This window comes from Carcharhinus amblyrhynchos, chromosome 29, assembly GCF_965287045.1.
Source record: "Carcharhinus amblyrhynchos chromosome 29, sCarAmb.v2.hapA, whole genome shotgun sequence".
Lineage (NCBI taxonomy): Eukaryota > Metazoa > Chordata > Chondrichthyes > Carcharhiniformes > Carcharhinidae > Carcharhinus > Carcharhinus amblyrhynchos.
The window spans coordinates 35296529-35318038 of record NC_137352.1 but is presented as its reverse complement, the minus strand read 5'-3'; positions in this window follow the sequence as shown (position 1 = coordinate 35318038).

Sequence of the window (21510 nt, the reverse complement as noted above, 5' to 3'; positions counted from 1 at the left end):
TAAATGGTACCTACAATAACTCAGACACCAAGCTTTATTCTTCAATCAAAAGTTAAATCATAACATGTGGTGTGGACACATCTGGCCCATCGAGGACAGTAGTGCAGTTGACCTGCTCAGGGGTCCACCAGGTCAAGGGCTCAGGAAACATCGATTACCATGGGAACTCCTATTCCATGAGACCCGCAGGCATTCCCAATGTACGTCCGGAGGATTATAACAGTTCTTTGTGCCAGGTATGACTCCGGTCAACAGAGGGTTTTCCCCTGATTCCCATTGGCTCCAGTTTTGCTAGGGCCCCTTGATGCTGCTCTCAGTCAAATGGTGTCTTGATGTCAAGGCTGTCATTCTCACCTCACCGCTGGGATTCAGCTCTTTTATCCATGCTTGAACCAAGGCTATAATGAGATCAGGAGCTGAGTGACCCCTTGGCAGAACCCAAACTGAGCGTCACTGAGCAGGTTATTGCTGAGCTAGTGCCGTTTGACAGCACCGTGGTTGATCCCTTCCGTCAATTTACGGATGATCGAGACTAGACTGGGCAGTAATTGGCTGGGTTGGATTTGTCCTGCTTTTTGTGTACAGGACACATGTGGGCAATTTTCCACACTGTTGGATAGATGCCAGTGTTGTAACTGTACTGAAAGAGTTTGGCTAGGGGAGCAGCAAGCTCTGGAGCTTCAGGATTATTGCCAGAATATTGTCAGGATCCAATGCCTTTGCAACATCCAGTGACTTCAGCATTCTTGATATCACATGGAGTGAATTGGTTGAATACTGACATCTGTGAGCTGGGGACCTCCAGAGAAGACCAAGATGGATTTTTGCACTGATGTGTTGGGCTCCTCCATCATTTAGGAATGGGGATATTTGTGGAACTGCTTCCTCCAGTGAGTTGTTTAGCTATCCATCAACATCCATGGCTGAATGTGGCAGGACTTCAGAGTTTAGATCTGATCCATTGATTGTGGAATTGGCTCCTATTACTTTCTCTTTATGCTGTCTGGTAGACAGGTGGCCTTAACTAAGGTTCTATAAAGCTGCAACATGATTTGCCCATTTTTTAAACTCAGTACCCTGTCGATGAAGGCAAGCATGCCACGTGCCTTCTTGACTACTTTCTCCACCTGCATTGCCACTTTCAGTGGCCCTGTGTACCTGGACACCCAGATCCCTTTGCCTATCAATACTCTGCCATTTACTGTATGTTTCCTATCTGTATTAGACCTTCCAAAATGCATTACCTCACATTTGTCCGGATTAAACTCCATCTGCCATCTCTCCGTCCAAGTCTCCACTGATCTATATCCTGCTGTGTCCTCTGAAGATCCTCATTGCTGTCCACAATTCTATGAATCTCTTAAAGGAAACTATCCAGTGCCAATGGGAAGAACCAGGCTGGAAAAGAGCAGATTAAACTGGGCCCATGATAGACAAAGCAGGCCCAACCTAAAGCCTAAGTAACAGCTGCTGAGAAAGCTTTAAAAGCACCTGTGGCTGAGGTTCAGGCTAGCATCACTGGGTCCAAGACGACAATGGCTCAGCATAATGCAAAAGATGTGGTTCAGGATCGAGAACCAAAGGATGGAGAGTTTATAGAAGATATACCTAACACTACCCGAAGCAGTTGGAGAAGTCAGTGCTTCAGTTGTGAACACTTCAAGACCGAGTCAACCTCAAAATGCTACGGCGACTCCAGTTAGGACAATCATTGACAATGTTCGGATTGGGCCGAGGACACCAGAGGTTGCAGCAAGCATTGAGAGCAGACCAGCTGAGATTCAACCAACAAACACACAGAGAATGAGAGCCTCTGAAACATCTGAGCTATTGATTAATGTTCGTATTGCTAATTTTGATTGTTAACATTACGCTGTTATTGGTGTCAGGAATCTTTGATTTATAGGGTGGGAAATATGTTGTGTATTCTTGTTATTTCTAGTGCTTCCTCACTGTCAGCTTTGCAGTGGAACAGGGGCACTTTAAGAGACTGATCACATGATGTCATGGATGATGTTATCAGACAGTTGTTTGGATCTCAGTAGCTTGTAGTGTTAACGTCGTTTCAATAAAGCTCTTTGTTTGACCCTTCAAGGCCTGCACCCTATCATAAAACCACCACAGTAATCAATAACAAGCTGGGATTGAACCCAAGCCCCTGGCACAGTGAGGCAGCAGTGCTAACCACTTTGGCACTGTGCCATCTGTTTGTTTCCTTTGTGTGACGTCCTCCACAGTATCTGCACAGGGCCCTTGGTCCAAAATAATTCTGCTTTTCAGCCTTGTGTAATGTACTTCCTGGTCTGTTCTGACATAGATATGCTTTATCTGATGTTTCTCCACCTCTGCATGCCTATCATACTTGTAACTTACTTGTAAGTTTCTCTTCTCTCAGTATACTTATTCTCATACCAGAGTCTATTATGTCTAAAACAATCCTATAATGATGGCACAATAGTTAGCACTGCTGCCTCACAGTGCTAGGAATCTAGTGTCAATTCCAGCCTCAAGTCACTGTGTGAACTTTGCACATTCTCCCCGTGTCTGTGTGGGTTTCCTCCGGATGCTCCAGCTTTCTCTCCGCAGCCCAAAGATGTGTGGAATTGGCTGTGATAAATTGCCCTTAGTGTCAGGGAGATTAGCAGGGTAAATACATGGGGTTACAGGGATTGTTCTCAGTGCAGACTCAATGGGCTGAATGGCCTCCTTCTGCACTGTAGAGATTCTATGATTCCATGAGATCGTCTTTTAATTGTCCAAATTCAGAGGGTTCTGTAAACATTTTTGTGCCGTTACAGACTCATCAATATATCGAGTCCCAGGGGTAGGATTTTCCACCCACATTTGCCCCAAGGCCAGAAAATCCCATCCAAGGTCAATGGACCTTGTGATTGGATGGGAAAATTTCACACCTCGTGTTGAATGCATTGGGCCAAATTTTCTGGCCCTTCCTATTGGTTCCCCAGTAGCAGGTTCTTCCCTGGTGGCATGGCCTGTGAGCGATGATATCAGTGGGACTGATCACTCTGCAGCACAAACACAGCTGCAAATAGCAGCAGGGCCATTGAAAAACCCACCCAGAGTGGATGGAAGTTCCATTCAGCTAAGGTTCAAAGCATCTTTCAAGGCTCTCAAGATTTCTGCTGTCTATTTTCTCCTGTCTTTCAGAGAGACTTTGGGTGGAATACAGGGTGAAACAGGGGAAGACAGGATTTTGGGTCCCAGCAGTTTTTAAAGCTGTTGTTCTCCACATCAACTTGCTTCATTCATTCAATTTGTTGCAATCTCATAGTTTTGGCATTACAAGTGGAAAACCTGCCAGTTCTGCTACACATCATTTCAATAGGAGCTGCAAGAGGAAAATTAACATTTTTGACTCACTCAGTGATTTTGTTGCAACCTTTGGCTTTTGTTTACCTTTTCTTATCAGTGGCTTTCAGTGGCTGTTTCAGCAGCTTTTAGTAAGTTTGAGAAATGTGTGTTCCTTTTGCTCGTGCGTCAGTAGCTGTGGCTTCTCCCCGGCTTTTCAAACCTCAAGCAACTCAGCTCTGCTCCTGACATTGAGACCGATAGCTCAGCAGGCACTGGGATTGGGAGCCAGTTGGGTGACAGGGTAGGTTTGGTTTGAGAGGAAAATTATCCGGGGGGAGGAGGATCCGAGTGGGCCTGGAGGGTTGGATTGCGTCTGTTTTTATGCGAGGAGTGTAACGGGTAAAACGGATGAGCTGAGGGCCTTGATGTTCGTGAGGAATTTAGATGTGGTGGCAGTGACAGAGTCGCGATTAAAGGAAGGGCAGGACTGGCAGCTGAATATTCCTGGGTATAAGTGTTTTAGGCCCAACAGAGGAGGGTTGGCAAGAGGAGGGAAGGCGAGCTATAGCTGGATTAGGAAGGAGCTGAAGGACACTGACTGGGAGAGGCTGTTTGCGGGTAAGTCCACATTCGGCAAGTGGGAGGCTTTCAAGGGCAAACTGATAATGTTGCAGGGAAGACATGTGCCGGTAAAGAGGAAGGATGGGAAAGGCAGGATTAGAGAGCCGTGGATTACAGGGGATATTGAGGACTTGGTCAGGAAGAAGAGAGAGGCGTATGTTAGGTCTAAGCAACTGGGAACGGAGACAGCGCTGGAGGAATATAGAGAGAGCAGGAGGGAGCTCAAAAGGGGAGTTAGAAGGGCGAAAAGGGGGCATGAAATGGCTTTGACTGATAGGATTAAGGAAAATCCAAAGGCATTTTACTCTTATATGAGGAACAAAAGGGTGGTTAGAGGGAAAATTGGTCCTCTTAGGGACGGAGGAAGGGAACTATGCATTGAGTCTGAGGGAATGGGGGAGATCCTGAATGAATACTTGATAGAACATAGAACATAGAACATTACAGCGCAGAACAGGCCCTTCGGCCCACCGCACCAGAGTTTTGTACAGTTGCAACATGACGCTGCGGCTCCTAAATTCAATCCCCCTACCAATAAACGCCAAGACACCGTATGCCTTCCTAACAACCCTATCTACTTGATTCCCAACTTTCAGGGATCTATGTACACATACACCTAGATCCCTCTGTTCATCCACACTATTCAGAGTCCTACCGTTAGCCCTATACTCGACACATCCGTTATTCCTGCCAAAGTGAATTACCTCACACTTTTCCACATTAAACTCCATCCGCCACCTCTCGGCCCAGCTCTGCAACTTGTCCAAGTCTCCCTGTAAACTATGACACCCTTCCTCACTATCTACCCCACCTCCGACTTTGGTGTCATCAGCAAATTTACTAATCCACCCAGCTATACCCTCATCCAGATCATTTATAAAAATTACAAACAGCAGTGGCCCCAAAACAGATCCCTGAGGCACACCACTCGTAACTGAACTCCATGTCGAATACTTACCATCAACCACCACCCTCTGTCTCCTATCCGCCAGCCAATTCCTGATCCAATTACCTAAATCACCCTCAATCCCATACATCTGCATTTTCTGCAGAAGCATACCATGGCGAACCTTATCAAATGCCTTACTTTGCATCGGTATTCACAAAGGAGAGGGGTTTGGTGTCTTGTAATGTCTTGGAGGGAGCTGTAGACCAGTTGAAGGAAATATCCATTACGAGGGAGGAAGTGTTAGAGATTTTAGGCAGCATAAAAACTGATAAATCTCCAGGGCCTGATGGTATTTATCCCAGACTGCTTAGGGAGGCGAGAGATGAGATTGCTGGGCCTCTGATGCAAATCTTTGTCTCTTCTTTGGACACAGGTGAGGTCCCAGAGGACTGGAGGGTAGCTAATGTGGTACTGCTGTTTAAAAAGGGCAGTAGGGATAACCCTGATAATTATAGACCAGTGAGTTTGACGTCAGTGGTAGGAAAGTTGTTGGAAAAAATTCTTAGGGATAGAACGTATAAGCATTTGGAGCGTTGCGATCTGATTAGGGATACGCAACATGGCTTTGTTAAGGGGAAGTCTTGCCTTACGAATCTGGTAGAATTTTTTGAGGAGGTGACAAAAATGGTTGACGAAGGACGAGCCGTTGATGTCGTCTATATGGATTTCAGTAAGGCGTTTGACAAAGTCCCTCACGGTAGGCTGGTTGAAAAGATTAAGGCTCATGGGATACAAGGACAGGTATCTGGATGGATTGAGAACTGGCTAGGCCACAGGAGACAGAGAGTAGTAGTGGAAGGGTCCTTTTCTAGCTGGAGGTCTGTCACCAGTGGTGTGCCGCAGGGCTCAGTACTGGGACCTCTTCTGTTCGTAATATATATAAATGACTTGGAAGAGGGCGTACATGGTGTGATCAGCAAGTTTGCAGATGACACAAAGGTGGCAGGATTGGCGGACAGTGAGGAGAACTGTCAGGTGACACAGCAGGATATATTGGGCTGGTATATTGGGCAGATAAATGGCAGATGGAATTTAATCCTGATAAATGTGAGGTGATGCATTTTGGAAGGAATAATGCAGGGAGGAGTTACATGATAAAGGGTAGACCTATTAAGAGTATAGAAATGCAGAGGGACCTGGGAGTGCAAGTGCACAAGTCTTTGAAGGTGGCAACACAGGTGGAGAAGGTTGCAAAGAAAGCTTACGGTATGCTAGCCTTTATAGGAAAGGGTATAGAGTGCAAGAGCTGGCGTCTAATGCTACAGTTGTACAGAACGTTGGTTAGACTGCATTTGGAGTACTGCGTCCAGTTCTGGTCACCTTACTACCGGAAGGACGTGGAGACCCTGGAGAGAGTGCAGAAGAGGTTTACCAGGATGCTGCCTGGTATGGAAGGACTGGGTTATGAGGAAAGGTTGGGTAAACTGGGGCTCTTTTCCTTAGAAAGACAGAGATTAAGGGGGGATCTGATAGAGGTGTATGAAATAATGAAGGGTATAGATAGAGTAAACAGTGGCAGGCTTTTTCCTCGATTGGAGACAAATATCACGAGGGCCCACGAGCTTAGGGTGAGGGGGGAGAAGTATAATTTGGATGCTAGAGGGAGGTTTTTCACACAGAGGGTCGTGGGGGTATGGAATGCACTGCCAAGTAAGGTGGTGGAGGCAGGCACGCTGGACTTGTTTAAGGTTTACTTAGATAGACACATGAGCGAAATAGGGATGGAGGGTTTTAGGAGATGGTTTTAAATAAGGATCAGAGCCTCGGGACGTTCCTGGAAATCTAACGCTGCATGTGTTGATGTTTTGTCTCTTTTACTCCGCAGGTGCATCGGTCCACCTTGTTGTCTAACGAGGGGCATGCACACGGTGGGTCGTGCGTGGGCTGCTTTTGGATGTTTCGAGAGTGGCCTAGTACTTCGCGTCGTTTGTGTATGCTTAAAACTGGACCAGCAGACGGGCACCACGACAGCTCAGTGACTATCACTGTTTGCTGTGCAGACACATGGATTTGGGCCGGTGTCTGTGGGAGTTTGCGCATTCTCCCTGTGGTTGCGAGGAATTCCTCTGGATGATCCGGTTTCCTCCCACACCCCAAAGATGTGCTCTTAGGCTGATTGGTGTAACAAATTGTCCCTAAATTATTCTCTCCTTAATCTGGTTTCCAGTGGGGGTACCATAAGCATAGACTTGGGTCAAGGGTGGAGGAGGAAAAGCACATTGTTAAGATGGCGGCGTGGGCTCGTTGGGCTGAAGGGCCTGTTTCCCGTGCTGTGTTGCTCTTTGTTCTATGTGCTCAAAGATGACATTGCTACTGGTAAGACTTTGCTCTTTGAATCCAGTTAGTGTGCCACATGTGAATGCAGGGTTCTCATGAGTGTGGCAAGCCAGGAAGGATCTGACCTAGTACATGATTGCATTTCTCAATCTGAACATCCTTACAGGTGATGAAGAGAAAGAACAGTTTGCTAACTGTGAGTGGAACTAACAGAATCCATAGATTATAGAATCTCTACAGTGCAGGAGGAGGCCATTTGGCCCAGTGAGCTTGCTCCGACTGTCATAGAACATAGAACGTTACAGTGCAGTGTTCCTTCGACCAGTGGAACCAATCTAATGATCCTCTAACCTAAACTATCCCAATGTTATCCATATGCCTATCCACTGACCATTTGAACACCCTTAAAGTTGGCGAGTCCACAACTGCTGCAGGCAGGGCATTCCACACCCTTACTACCCTCTGAGTAAAGAACCTACCTCTGACATCCGTCCTATAATTACCACCCCTTAATTTAAAGCTATGTCCCCTTGTGTTAGCCATCACCATCCGAGGAAAAAGGCCCTCACTGTCCACCCTATCTAACCCTCTGATCATTTTGTATGCCTCAATTAGGTCACCTCTCAACCTTCTCTCTAATGAAAATAAACTCAAGTCCCTCAGCCTTTCTTCAAGACCTTCCCACCATACCAGGCAACATCCTGGTAAACCTCCTCTGCACCCTTTCCAATGCCTCCACATCTTTCTTATAATGCAGCGACCAGAACCGTACGCAATACTCCAAGTGCGGCCGCACCAGAGTTTTGTACAGTTGTAACATGACCGCATGGCTCTGAAATTCAATCCCTCTACCAATAAAAGCTAACACACCGTACGCCTTCTTAACAACCTTATCAACGTGGGTGCCAACTTTCAGGGATCTATGCACATGTACCCCGAGATCTCTCTGCTCGTCAACACAAATGAGTCCTTCCATTAGCCCTATATTCTGTACTCCTGTTACTCTTACCAAAGTGAATCACCTCACACTTCTCCGCATTAAACTCCATCTGCCACCTCTCGGCCCAGCTCTGCAGCTTATCTATGTCCCTCTGCAAACTGTAACATCCATCCTCACTGTCTACAACTCCTCCAACTTTGGTGTCGTCAGCAAATTTACTAATCCATCCTTCTACACCCTCATCTAGGTCATTTATAAAAATGACAAACAGCAGTGGCCCCAAAATAGATCCCTGAGGTACACCACTTGTAACTGAACTCCAGGTTGAATATTTCCCATCACCCACCACCCTCTGTCTTCTATCAGCTAGCCAATTCCTGATCCAAACTGCTAAATCACCCTCAATCTGATGCCTCTGCATTTCCTGCAGTAGCCTACCATGGGGAACCTTATCAAACACTTTACTAAAATCCATATACACCACGTCAACTGCCTTACCCTTATCCACCTCTTTGGTCGCCTTTTCAAAAAACTCGATAAGCTTGGTGAGGCACGACCTACCCTTCACAAAACCAGAAAGAGCATTCCACCCAGGCCCTATCCCCATTGCCCCACTTACTTATTCCATTAATTTCTCTAACCTACACATCTTTGGACACCAAGCAACAATTCAGCATGGCCGATCCACCTACCCTGCACTGACTGTGGGAGGAAAATGGAGCACCCAGAGGAAATGCACACAGACGCAAAGAGAACAAAGAACACATATTGTATTACACATAATCACACAATCATAGAATCATTGAAATAATAGAATCATAAACTCCCTACAGTGCAGAAACAGGCCATTCAGCCCATCGTGTGCACCGACTCTCTGACAGAACATCTTATCCAGACTCTGTCCCTATAACCCCATATATTTACCCTGCTAATCCCCCTAAGCTAAACACTTTGGGACACTAAGGACAATTGAACATGGTCAATCTACCCAACTTGCACATCTTTGGAGTGTGGGAAGAAACCAAGTCACCCAGAGGAACCCCATGGAGACATGGGGAGAACATGTAAACTCCACACAGTCACCCAAGGCTGGAATTGAACCCTGGTCCCTGGCGCTGTGAGGCAGCAGTCGTAACCATTGTCCCACGATGCTGCCTATATGTCCAAGGATACTTATCCACTACTGAATTATAGAGAACTGAAGTGGATTTATTAGTGAAATTGTCAGTGAAGTATGCTGAAAACAGTTTTCTATTTCTCCACTGAAATGCTACTCTTGAGAAGGGCTGTTCACATTGTTAGAAAGTGATGGACCCACTCACAAACTATCAAACCTTACACATTCTCATTCCAACATTCTTGGAGTTTATTTGGATTAAGATGTTCCTTCTTTTCTCTATCATTGATTACCAACCTGCCAGCTTGAGAAGGATACAACCTGGGCAAAATTTGCAGAATTTAATGCATTCAGTGGGTTTGGAACAAGGGGTATGCAGGGCTGCCCTTCCCTTATGTTAACAAATCTACTTGTATCATTTCACTGAATTGTGAGCAGACTTTAAACTGACCTATTGAAAATTTGACCAATTATTTCTCCATTTCAGGGTCAGCAAGTCTAAACCATCACTGAGAACTGCAGCATCGATATGATGGCAAATCTGCTGAACATTGACAGAGCTCCTGGCTCTCTCATCATCAGGAGATTCACTGCTAAGCAAAAGGATGGTCATTTTGATTTCACCAATTTCCGTACTTCTGCAACAGATTTTAAGTTTGCAAATGATCTTTAATTGATTCTCTCACCTAGCTGTTGGCAATTAGTCTTCTTAATACGTAGTTCAGATACTATGACCATTTGAATCACTGGGCTGAATCTTAACAACACTTTGTAGATGAGCTGGGAGATGAGAGGCTGGAGGAATGCATTGTCAAGAGAGTGTGAGAAATCCCACCACCAGGGAAGTGATGCAGGTATTCACCAGGCAGACAACTGAGGCAATTAGATATCCTGGTGAGGGCCAGCTCTACAATGCAACAAAATCTTTGTCATAACAGGAAAGGCAACCACTGTGTGGACACTCACAAGGTGGATCGAAACGTGGTCCTGCAGTTTCCAGGGCTAGGTACCATTCTGAGTAGTTGCTGCATATGCTACAGAGAACCTCCTGAAGCAATGATTGCCCCAGGGCTAAGCTACCACTGGCAAATTGATGCACCAGCATCTTGCCCCTGATTACCATGGGGTTACTTCCCACTTCCAGTCCTAATAGCAGCATTTCAAACATCTTTCGGCCAAATGCAGGCAAATGGGACTAGTTTAGGTCAGGACACCTGGTCAGTTGGATAAGTTGGGCTAAAGGCCTGTTTCCATGCTGTGTATTTCTCTCTGACTCGATCTTTCTACGCACTCTCAGCCTGATTCACAAACTTATCATAAGACCATTAAATTTTATTGGTCAGTCAATCACAGGATTGGAAGATTTAAATTCATCTAGCTTGCTCTCTTTAGAGAAAGTGATACTTTTAATGATAAGACTTTTTTTAATAACCTTGCAAGATGGGATCCCCCAACATCACCTTTTGGATAAGAGAAATGAGTATCTTTATTGTGTCCACAATTCCCCTCAGATCAGATGTGGGTAAAGTGGCTGCATCCATTTATTTTGGACTATACATTCAGAGCAGAGCAAAGCACCTGGAAGGTAATGGATATTTATTGTTCAGGAAAATGAAGTTATTGGTCTTTTTTTAATGGAATCCACCCTTTCCCAATCACTCAGCTTCAGTGGCTCTTAAAACCCAAGGACTACTGCAAGATTTCTAACTGAAAGGTCATATTGAAATGCCTGTCCTCATTGTAGTGGGTGAATTAATGGGCTGATGGTTAAGTGCCGCAGCCAGATGTGAAAACGGGAGCTGACCCCACTCCAGTGGAGGAACAGGAACCTTGATGGCATCTGGCTGGACCAGCCTATTGAGAAATGGCCGCTGGGTTGGACAGTGGCCATTACTCAAAACAGCCATTGGTGTTGGCTATTGCTGAGGATTCAGCTCTGGGCAGAGGGCACTCATTGCATTGAGACACCCTCAAAGAATGGTGAACTTTGGTGGGACTAACCAGGGCCTTATGGCAGGATACTGGCAATTGGAAGGGGGTTACAATACACTGGTGGTGCCATTGCTACTGGAAAGGCACAATGAGGCCAAGGGTCAGGGAGTGTCCATTGAAAAAGGGCCCCCAGCCACATAACCGATTAGGAGACTGCCAGAGTTTACCTTAGATTGCAATAAGCCCACCAGACATTGGTATAATACTGGTAGGGCAGGAAGAAACCCTTACTTGGCCACTTAAGTGGTTAAGTTGGCACAGCAGCCACATTACTTAGGTTCCCAATGCTGGATAAATAGCTCTGGTTCTCCTTCTATTGCCTTCTCCCACCTTATGCCCATCTCTTTCCCCATTCCTTCCAATATTCCTACTCCCTCTCCCATCCCTCTCATCTCCCAATCAATCTTCAAAGGGACAGGAAAATTCAGCCCAATGTTATTGTTACTAGTGTTACAGAGTGCTATTTTCTTTACATGATATTATGTATTTGAATTTAATAGAATTATTGTTGTTGGTGTGGTTGCTAAAGGAACTATTTAGTTGAATAATGAATAAACACAAAACTTGCCTCTTAAGGAAACAGAAAATTATTTTGTATTTAATTGTTGACCCTTTTTAAATTTCTGTCCTCCTGTTGGTTGCTTATTTCTACTCCGACCTCCAGTAAACATTTCCTCATCCTTCCATCCACAGTAGCTGGGCAGCCAGCCCTTCCCCCTGGGGAAGGTGTCTTCTCTCTCCCAGTGTCAGATCTCAGTTAGGGAACAGCACAGAAGGCCACTTGTTGAATTGTGCGTGTATCCGTTCTTGGAAAGAACTAACCTACTTTATTCCATTCCACCGGTCTTTCCATGTCATAGAGTCATAGAGGTTTACAGCTTGGAAACAGGCTCTTCAAGCCATCTTGTCCATGCTACTCTTTTTCTTCAAACCCCTAAGCTAATCCCAATTGCCCGCATTTGGCCCATATCTCTCTATACCCATCATACCCATGTAACTACCTAAATGTTTTTTAAAAGACAAAATTGCCTCGACTCCATAAGAACATAAAAAATAGGAGCAGGAGTAGGCCATCTAGCCATTCGAGCCTGCCCCACCATTCAATAAGATCATGGCTGATCTGAAGTGGATCAGTTCCACTTTCCCGCCCTCTCCCCATAACCCTTAATTCCTCTGTCTGTCAAAAATCTATCTACCCGTGACTTAAATATATTTAGCGAGGTAGCCTCCACCACTTCAACGGGCAGAGAATTCCAGAGATTCACCACCCTTTGAGTGAAGAAGCTCCTCCTCAACTCCGTTCTAAACCGCCTCCCCTTATCTTGAGGCTGTGCCCTCTAGTCCTGCTATCCTTTCCAAGCGGGAAGAATCTCTCTACCTCTACCCTATCCATCACTTTCATTATCTTATACGTCTCTATAAGATCTCCCTTCATCCTTCTAAACTCCAACGAGTACAGACCCAGTCTGTTTAGTCTCTCTTCATAGTCCAATCCCCTCATTCCTGGTATCAGCCTAGTAAACCTCCTCTGCACTTCCTTCAAGGCCAAAATATCCTTCCGCAAGTGCGGTGACCAAAACTGCACACAGTACTCCAGCTGCGGCCTCACCAGTGCCCTATTCAGCTGTAGCAAGACCTCCCTACTTTTATATTCAATCCCCCTTGCTATGAAGGCCAGCATCCCATTCGCCTTCCTGACCACCTGCTGCACCTGCAGACTGGGTTTTTGCGACTCATGCACAAGGACCCCGAGGTCCCTCTGCACCGTAGCATGCTGCAGCTTTTCACCCTGTAAGTAGTAGTCCTTCCTACTATTATTCCTACCAAAGTGGATAACCTCACACTTGCCAACATTGTACTCCATCTGCCAGGTCCTCGCCCACTCGCTCAGCCTATCCAGATCCCTCTGCAGACTTTCCACACCCTCCGCACAATTTGCTGTTCCACTTATCTTTGTGTCATCAGCAAATTTCACCATACACCATACACTCAGCTCCCTCCTCCAGATCATCTATATAAATGGTAAATAGCTGAGGCCCCAGCACCGACCCCTGCGGCACTCCACTAGTCACCAACCGCCAATCCGAATAGCACCCATTGACACCCACTCTCTGCCTCCTATTTGACAGCCAATCCCCTATCCACGCTAACACCTTACCCCCAACTCCATGCCCCCTAACCTTCTGTAACAACCTTTTGTGCGGCACCTTATCAAATGCCTTCTGAAAATCGAGAAACACCGCATCCACCGGTTCCCCTCTATCCACCGCACTAGACACATCCTCACAGAATTCCAATAAATTTGTCAGACACGACTTCCCCTTAACGAATCTGTGCTGCGTCTGCTCTATCAAACAATTCTTCTCAAGATGCCTTGCTACTTCCTCTTTGATGATGGATTCAAGCATTTTTCCTACAACAGACGTTAAACTAACCAGCCTATAATTCCCTGTCTTTTGCCTGCAACCCTTTTTAAACAGCGGCGTAACATTAGCCGTTTTCCAATCCTCCGGCACTTCCCCGGAATCCAGCGAGGTTTGGAAAATAATCACCAAGGCATCCACTATCACCTCTGCCATTTCCTTCAGAACCCTCGGATGCATTCCATCCAGTCCTGGGGACTTGTCCACCATCAGTCCCACTAGTCGGTCGAGCACCGCCTCTCTAGTGACAATGATCTCATTCAGGCCCTCCACTCCTACCATCTTTCCATCGTTAACACCCGGCAAACTATTCGCGTCCTCCTCCGTGAAGACCGAAACAAAAAACTTATTCAAGACCTCAGCCATTTCCTCATCTCCCACCACTAAATCCCCCCTCTCATCCTCTAAGGGTCCAACATTCACCCTAGCCAGCCTTCTCCTTTTTATATATTTATAAAAACTCTTACTATCCTTTTTTATATTTAGCGCTAGCCCAGCTTCAGAGTCTATCCTTCCTTTCTTTATCAACTTTTTCGTCATTCTTTGTTGATTTTTAAACCTCTCCCAATCCTCTTCTCGCCCACAACTTTTTGCCACTCTAAACGCATCCGCTTTTAATTTAATACTCTCCTTTACCTCCTTCGTTATCCACGGCTGATTATCTGTTCTCCTACGATCCTTCTTTACCATTGGAATAAATTTCTGCCGAATACCAAGAAAGATCTCCTTAAAGATCCTCCACTGTTCCTCAGCAGACCTACCGACCAATCTGTGCCCCCAATCTACATTTGCCAATTCCTCTCTCATCCTATCGTACTCCCCTCTGTTCAAACAAAGGACACAGGTCCGGGATCCTACTTTCTCCTCCTCCATCTGCATCAGAAACTCCACCATACAATGATCACTCTTCCCAAGAGGATCCCTCACAACAAGGTCTCTAATTCTACCTGCCTTATTACTTAACACCAGATCCAAGATAGCTCACTCCCTTGTTGGCTCCAGCACACACTGTTCAAGGAAACTATCCTGGCAGCATTCCAAGGACTCTTCCTCAAGCCCACCGCGTCCAACATGGGTCGACCAATCAATATGTAGATTGAAATCCCCCATAATTATGGCCGTTCCATTCCCGCATGCTGCATTTATTTGCGCGTTTATAGTTTATAGTAACTTTCTTCGCTATCCATTATGCCACCAATCTTGGTGTCATCTGCCAACTTACTAACCATGCCTCCAATATTCTCATCCAAATCATTAATATAAATGACAAATAACAGTGGGCCCAGCACTGATCCCTGAGGCACAGTGCTGGTCATAGGCCCCCAGTTTGAAAAAACAACTTTCTACAACCATCCTCTGGCTTCTGTCAAGAAGCCAATTTTGTATCCATTTAGATATCTCACTCTGGATTCCATGGGATTTAACCTACCTTGTCAAAGTCCTTGTTAAAGTCCATGTAGAGAACATCAACTGCACTGCCCTCATCTCTCTTCTTGGTTACCCCTTCAAAAAACTCATCAAATTTGTGAGACATGATTTTTCACTCAAAGCCATGCTGAATGTCCCTAATCAGTCCTTGTATCTTTAAATGCCTGTAGATCCTGTCTCTCAAAATAACTTCCAACAACTTGCAATTTCCTCCCTAACTTCCCACAATGTCCTGGGATACACTTCATCAGGTCCCGACAATTTATCTACCTTGATGTGCTTTAAGACTTCCAGTACCTCCTTCTCTGTAATATGATGAGAAATATTTATTTAGGATCTCACCCATCTCTTGTGGATCCATACACAGATGACCTTGTTGATCCTTAAGAGGCCCTACTCTCTCCCTAGTTACTCTTTTGTCCTTTATGTATTTGTAGAACCTCTTTGGATTCTCCTTTGCCTTATCTGCCAAAACAATCTCGTGTCCCCTTTTTGCCCTCCTGATTTCTCTCTTAACTCTATTCCTACACCCTCTATACTCTTCAAGCGATTCACTTGATCCCAGCTGCCTAAACAGCCATGTGCCTCTTTCTTCTTCTTGACCAGGGCCTCAATATCCCGAGTCATCCAGGCTTCCCTGCATCTGTCAGCCTTGCCTTTAACTCTAAACTCAAACTTTAACTCTGCTGACAAAAGGTTGAATTTTAATGTATAATAGAGTGAGTCACACTTGGAAGGCAACATGGGGTTAAGTACAATGTAATGCTCTTTCTACAGACTCCACATCAAACACTTCCAGAATAGGTACAGCACAAGGTTAGCTACAGAGTGAAGCTCCCCCTACACTATCCCCAGTAAATGTAGCCCAATCCATCACGCAAACCAGCCTCCCATCCATTGACTCTGTCTACACTTCCCGATGCCTTGGCAAAACTGCCAGCGTAATTAAGGACCCTACGCACCCCGGACATTCTCTCTTCCATCTCCTTCTGTCAGGAAAAAGATACATAGTCTGAGGTTGTGTGCCAACCGACTCAAGAACAGCTTCTTCCCTGCTGCCATCAGACTTTTGAACAGACCTATCTTGCATTTTGTTGGTCTTTCTTTGTACCCTAGCTATGACTGTAACACTACATTCTGCACTGTCTCCTTTCCTTCTCTATGAATGGTATGCTGTGTCCGTATAGAAACAACAACTTTCACTCTATAATAAATTAAATCAAATCAAATAACTAATTTTTTAAGTGAGTAACTAGCTATTGACAGGATGTTATTAAAATGGAAAAGATGCAAATAAGATTTACATGGTTGTTATCAGGATTGGAAAGTTTGAATTATAAGGAGAGGCTGGATAAGCTGGGACTTTATATCCTGGAGCATAGGAGGATGAGGGGTGACCATGTTGAGGTTTATAAAATCATGAGAGGCATAGATAAGGTGAATAGTCAATGTCTTTTCCCCAGGGTAGGGGAGTCCATAAGTAGAGGGCATAGGTTTAAGGTGAGAGGAGAAAGATTTCAAAGGGACATGAAGGGCGACATTTTCACAGAAGGTGCTGCGTAAATTGAATGAGCTGCCAGAGGAGGTGGTAGAGGCAAGTACAATTAGAACATTTAAAAGATATTTAGACAGGTACAGGGATGGGAAAGGTTTAGAGGGATATGGGCCAAATGCAGGCAAATGGCACTAGTTAACTTAAGGAAATCTGGTTGGCATGGATGAGTTGGGTTGAAGGGCCTGTTTCTGTGCTGTATGTCTCTGTGAGTCTAATCAAGAAAAACATCAAGGTAGGAGGCCTCAGAATCATTATTGGCTCCTCCTGCAGATTATCCCTGATGACCCTGTATCTAAATACAACTTGTAGCTTACTGGATTTCAGAGCTGAAGCTGAGGGTGGATTCTGTGTGGACCATCCACGATGCTAATCATGTCATGGGTAGCACTTTTAGCGAGGTGGTCACACCACAAGTGAGGTTTGAACAGGCACGTAGGGAATAGGTGATCATTAGGAACAATAAAAGACTCAGGAAGGAGGTGTAGGAATTCCTTGTTGTCATCCTTCTCTCAAATAGATACACTGCTTTGAATACTGTTGGGAGATGGCTTCTCAGGGGAAAGCAGTTACAACCAAGTTCATCATACTGTGGGTGGCTCTACTGCTTAGAGGAGCGGGAGGCAAACAAATGGCAGGGCTGTAATGATAGGGGATTCAATAGTTAGGGGCACGGATAGACATTTCCGTGGCCACAAACATAAATCAAAAACCTGATTTGATTTGATTTGTTATTGTTACATGTATTAGTATCCGGCAAAAAGTATTGTTTCTTGCATGCTGTACAGACAAAACACGTGTCCTCAGGCTCATGTATCTTTTTCCCGATGGAAGAAGGTGGAAGAGAGTATTTCTGCGGAGTGTGGGTTCCTTGATTATGCTGGCTGCTTTTCTGAAGCAGGTTTAGCCAGGACTGATCCAGATTTGGAGGCACTGTGACTAGTGCAATTTGCACAGGCTGCACCCAGGCAGAGCTGGGATCAATGTGTTTGTGGGGGGCTTTTGTGGGGAGTATTTAAACTAGTGTGGCAGGGGGTTGGGATCCCTGGAGTAGGATTGGATGGTTTAGGTCTTCCAGATCCACAGGGACTATTTTACAAGCCTATTTCAGGCTAAGCCACCAAAAGGGGGAAATTTATTTCTCTGCTAAGACTCAGAATAGCTCTCACAAGGGGAGATAACTCTTCTGTGCCTCAAACAGTTAAACAGCATTTCAGTTACTTTCTAATGGGCAATATTTGGATTTGTCACTCATGACATGTTATCTCTACCTCCGTCGGTCGTGAATCCTTGTCACGTGTGTCTAGGACTTGTGAGATTAAACATACATAGAAACACAGAACATTACAGCACAGTACAGGCCCTTCGGCCCTCAATGTTGTGCTGATCTATGTCCAATCCCAAGATCAAGCTATCCCCTCCCTATAATTCTGGAGTGCTCCATGTGTCTATCCAATAATTAAGGCTACAGAGTTTATTTCTAATAGTATTTTGTAAAATACTCTCAGCTGACACATACAGAATTGCAGAGTTAAGAGTATAAATTGATTAACAGGCCTTTGTTAACTGTTAACAAACTAACTTTCATAATAAGCATGCAGAATCTTAAAGTATCTCATATCAATTTCTAATACATTTCTAAGTTTAATGGAAACAGACTTACAAAAACCACCAGGGTCTTTGTTGATGAAACAGGTTTGCAGAACAAAATTCCTTTGACTGCAGGAGATAGGGTGAGTGACAAGTCTGTAGATTCTGCCTGTTTACATACATATTTCTTACTCACTTGGTACCTTAGATCTCTTTCTTCATTTATTGTTTGTGTTGAGTAATGTTCTGTGGCAAAATTATCACCAAGCATGTGATTTAATCTTAGAGTCTGCTTGAATGTCAGATATCTAAGGTATGTAGTCAGACAGGAAGTTTGTTAGGAACACATCTCTACTTTTGTCTATTTTCAATGTGTCAACATTCTTTAATATATAGATGCCCGAATAACCACTATTCCAAATGGCGATACCTTAAATGCCAATGGTTAAGAAGTTTGCTTATTTTGTTCTTTGCTTGTTATCTGTAGATATTCTTTTGCTCTCTAGTTAATAGTTGTAATTGCAAGAAGGTCATTAGAAGAATTTATGGGCTGTCAATTCTCAAGAATCTTCAAACCCTGCTTTTAGTTACGTCAGAATCCTGGGTCATCTATAGTTTCTTAAACTGATACTGACTTTTAAATGACCTGTCTGCTGAAATGGTTTTATTCCACTTTGAATTAAAACACTTGCTATATTAACCTTTGCTGCTTATATATGTCCTTATTCTAAAGTGAATTTTGGGACAGTGCAATATCCATCACACGATAGGTCAGATTCTGATCAGGAAAATGGAGGGAGAACACCAACTAGTCATGCAAAAGATGTAGTGGTGGACTTGACTAAAAAGTGACACCAAGATTGGTGGAGTAGTGGATGAGGTGGAGGGATCTTGTAGGCCACAAAGAGACATTGATAGGATAGGAACATAAGAACATAAGAAATAGGAGCAGGAGTAGGCCATCTGGCCCTTTGAGCCTGCCCCACCATTCAATAAGATCATGGCTGATCTGAAGTGGATCAGTTCCACTTTCCCGCTTTCTCCCCATAACCCTTAATTCCCTTGTCTACCAAAAACCTATCTACCCGTGACTTAAATATATTTAGTGAGGCAGCCTCCACCACTTCAATGGGCAGAGAATTCCAGAGATTCACCACCCTTTGAGTGAAGAAGTTCCTCCTCAACTCCGATCTAAACTGCCCCCCCCCCTTATCTTGAGGCTATGTCCGCTAGTTCTGGTTTTCTTTCTAAGCGGGAAGAATCTCTCTACCTCTACCCTATCCATCCCCTTCATTATCTTGTAAGTCTCTATAAGATCCCCCCTCAGCCTTCTAAACTCCAACGAGTACAGACTCAGTCTATTTAATCTCTCCTCATAAGCTAACCCCCTCATCTCCGGTATCAGCCTGGTGAACCTGCTCTGCACTCCCTCCAAGGCCAAAATATCCTTTCACAAATGCAGGGAACAAAACTGCACACAGTACTCCAGCTGCAGCCTCACCAGTGCCCTGTACAGTTGCAGCAAGATCGCCCTACTTTTATATTCGATCCCCCTCGCTATAAAGGCCAACATTCCATTTGCCTTCCTGATCACCTGCTGCACCTGCAGACTGGGTTTGGCGATTCGTGCACAAGGACCCCCAGGTCCCTCTGCACCGTAGCATGCTGCAGCTTTTCGCCTTTTAAATAATAATCCCTCCTTCTATTATTTCTATCAAAGTGGATAACCTCACACTTGTTAACGTTATACTCCATCTGCCAGGTCCTCGCCCACTCACTCAGCCTATCCAGATCCCTCTGCAGACTTTCCACACCCTCCACGCAATTTGCTTTTCCACTCATCTTCGTGTCATCAGCAAATTTTGTTACCCTACACTCAGCCGTCTCCTCCAGATCGCCTATGTAAATGGTAAACAGTTGAGGCCCCAGCACCGATCCCTGCGGCACTCTACTATTCACCAACTCCCAACCAGAAAAGCATCCAAAGGATGCAGAGCTGGGCCGAAAAGTGGCAGATGGAGCTTAACCCTGATTAGTGTGAGGTGATTCACTTTGGTAGGACAAACTTGGATGCAGATTACAGGGTCAATGGCAGGGTTCTGAGGAATGTGGAGGAACAGGGAGATCTTGGGGTTCATATCCACAGATTTCTGAAAGTTGCCTTCAAGTGGATAATGGATATTAACAGGGGGTTTGAGTTTAAGAGCCGTGGGGTTATGCTGCAACTATACCGGATGTTGGTGAGACCACATTTGGAATATTGTGCCCAGTTCTGGTCACCTCACTATGAGAAGGATGTGGAAGCATTGGCGAGAGTGCAGAGGAGATTTACCAGGATGCTGCCTGGTTTGGAGGGTAGGTCTTACAAGGAAAGGTTGAGGGAGCTGGAGCTTTTCCTTTTAGAGCAGAGGAGGATGAGAGGTGACGTAATAGAGGTTTATAAGATGATGAGAGGGATTGATAGAGTGGATGTGCAGAGACTATTTCCTTGGGTGGATGTAGCTGTTACTAGGGGCATAACTATAAGGTTCATAGTGGGAGATAGAGGAGGGATGTCCGAAGTAGATTCTTTACTCAGAGAGTGGTTGGGGTGTGGAATGTACTGCCTGCTGTGATAGTGGAGTCGGACACTTTGGGAACTTTCAAGCGGTTATTGGATAGGCACATGGAGCACACCAGAATGATAGGGAGTGGGATAGCTTGATCTTGGGTTTGGACATAGCTCGGCACAACATCGAGGGCTGAAGGGCCTATACTGTGCTGTAATGTTCTATGTTCTAAAATGTCCAGCAAGGGAAATTGATGGAATTAAACTTTTTAAGAACATAAGAACATAAGAACATAAGAAATAGGAGCAGGAGTAGACCATCTAGCCCTTCGAGCCTGCCCCGCCATTCAATAAGATCATGGCTGATCTGTTGTGGCTCAGTTCCACTTTCCCGCCCTCTCCCCATAACCCTTAATCCCCTCTCTTATCATTTATATTTCAATGCAAGGAGTTTTACAAACAAGGGCTCAGGTAGATCCATGGTAGTATGATGTCATTTCTATAAACAAAACCTGGGACAAAATTGACCGCTCAATATTCTTGGTTATAGAGTTTTCAGTCACAATAGAATGGGAGATAAAGAAGGAGGGCACTGTTAATGGTTAAAGAATCAAGTCAGTTGTGAGAAGGGATAATAAACCAAACAGGTCAACAAACAAGGCTTTAAACAATGAACTTAGAAATAAAAAAGGGGCAGTCACACTACTGGGAATAGGCTACAGATGGTGAAAGGGAGATAGAAGAACAAATAAGTAGGGAAA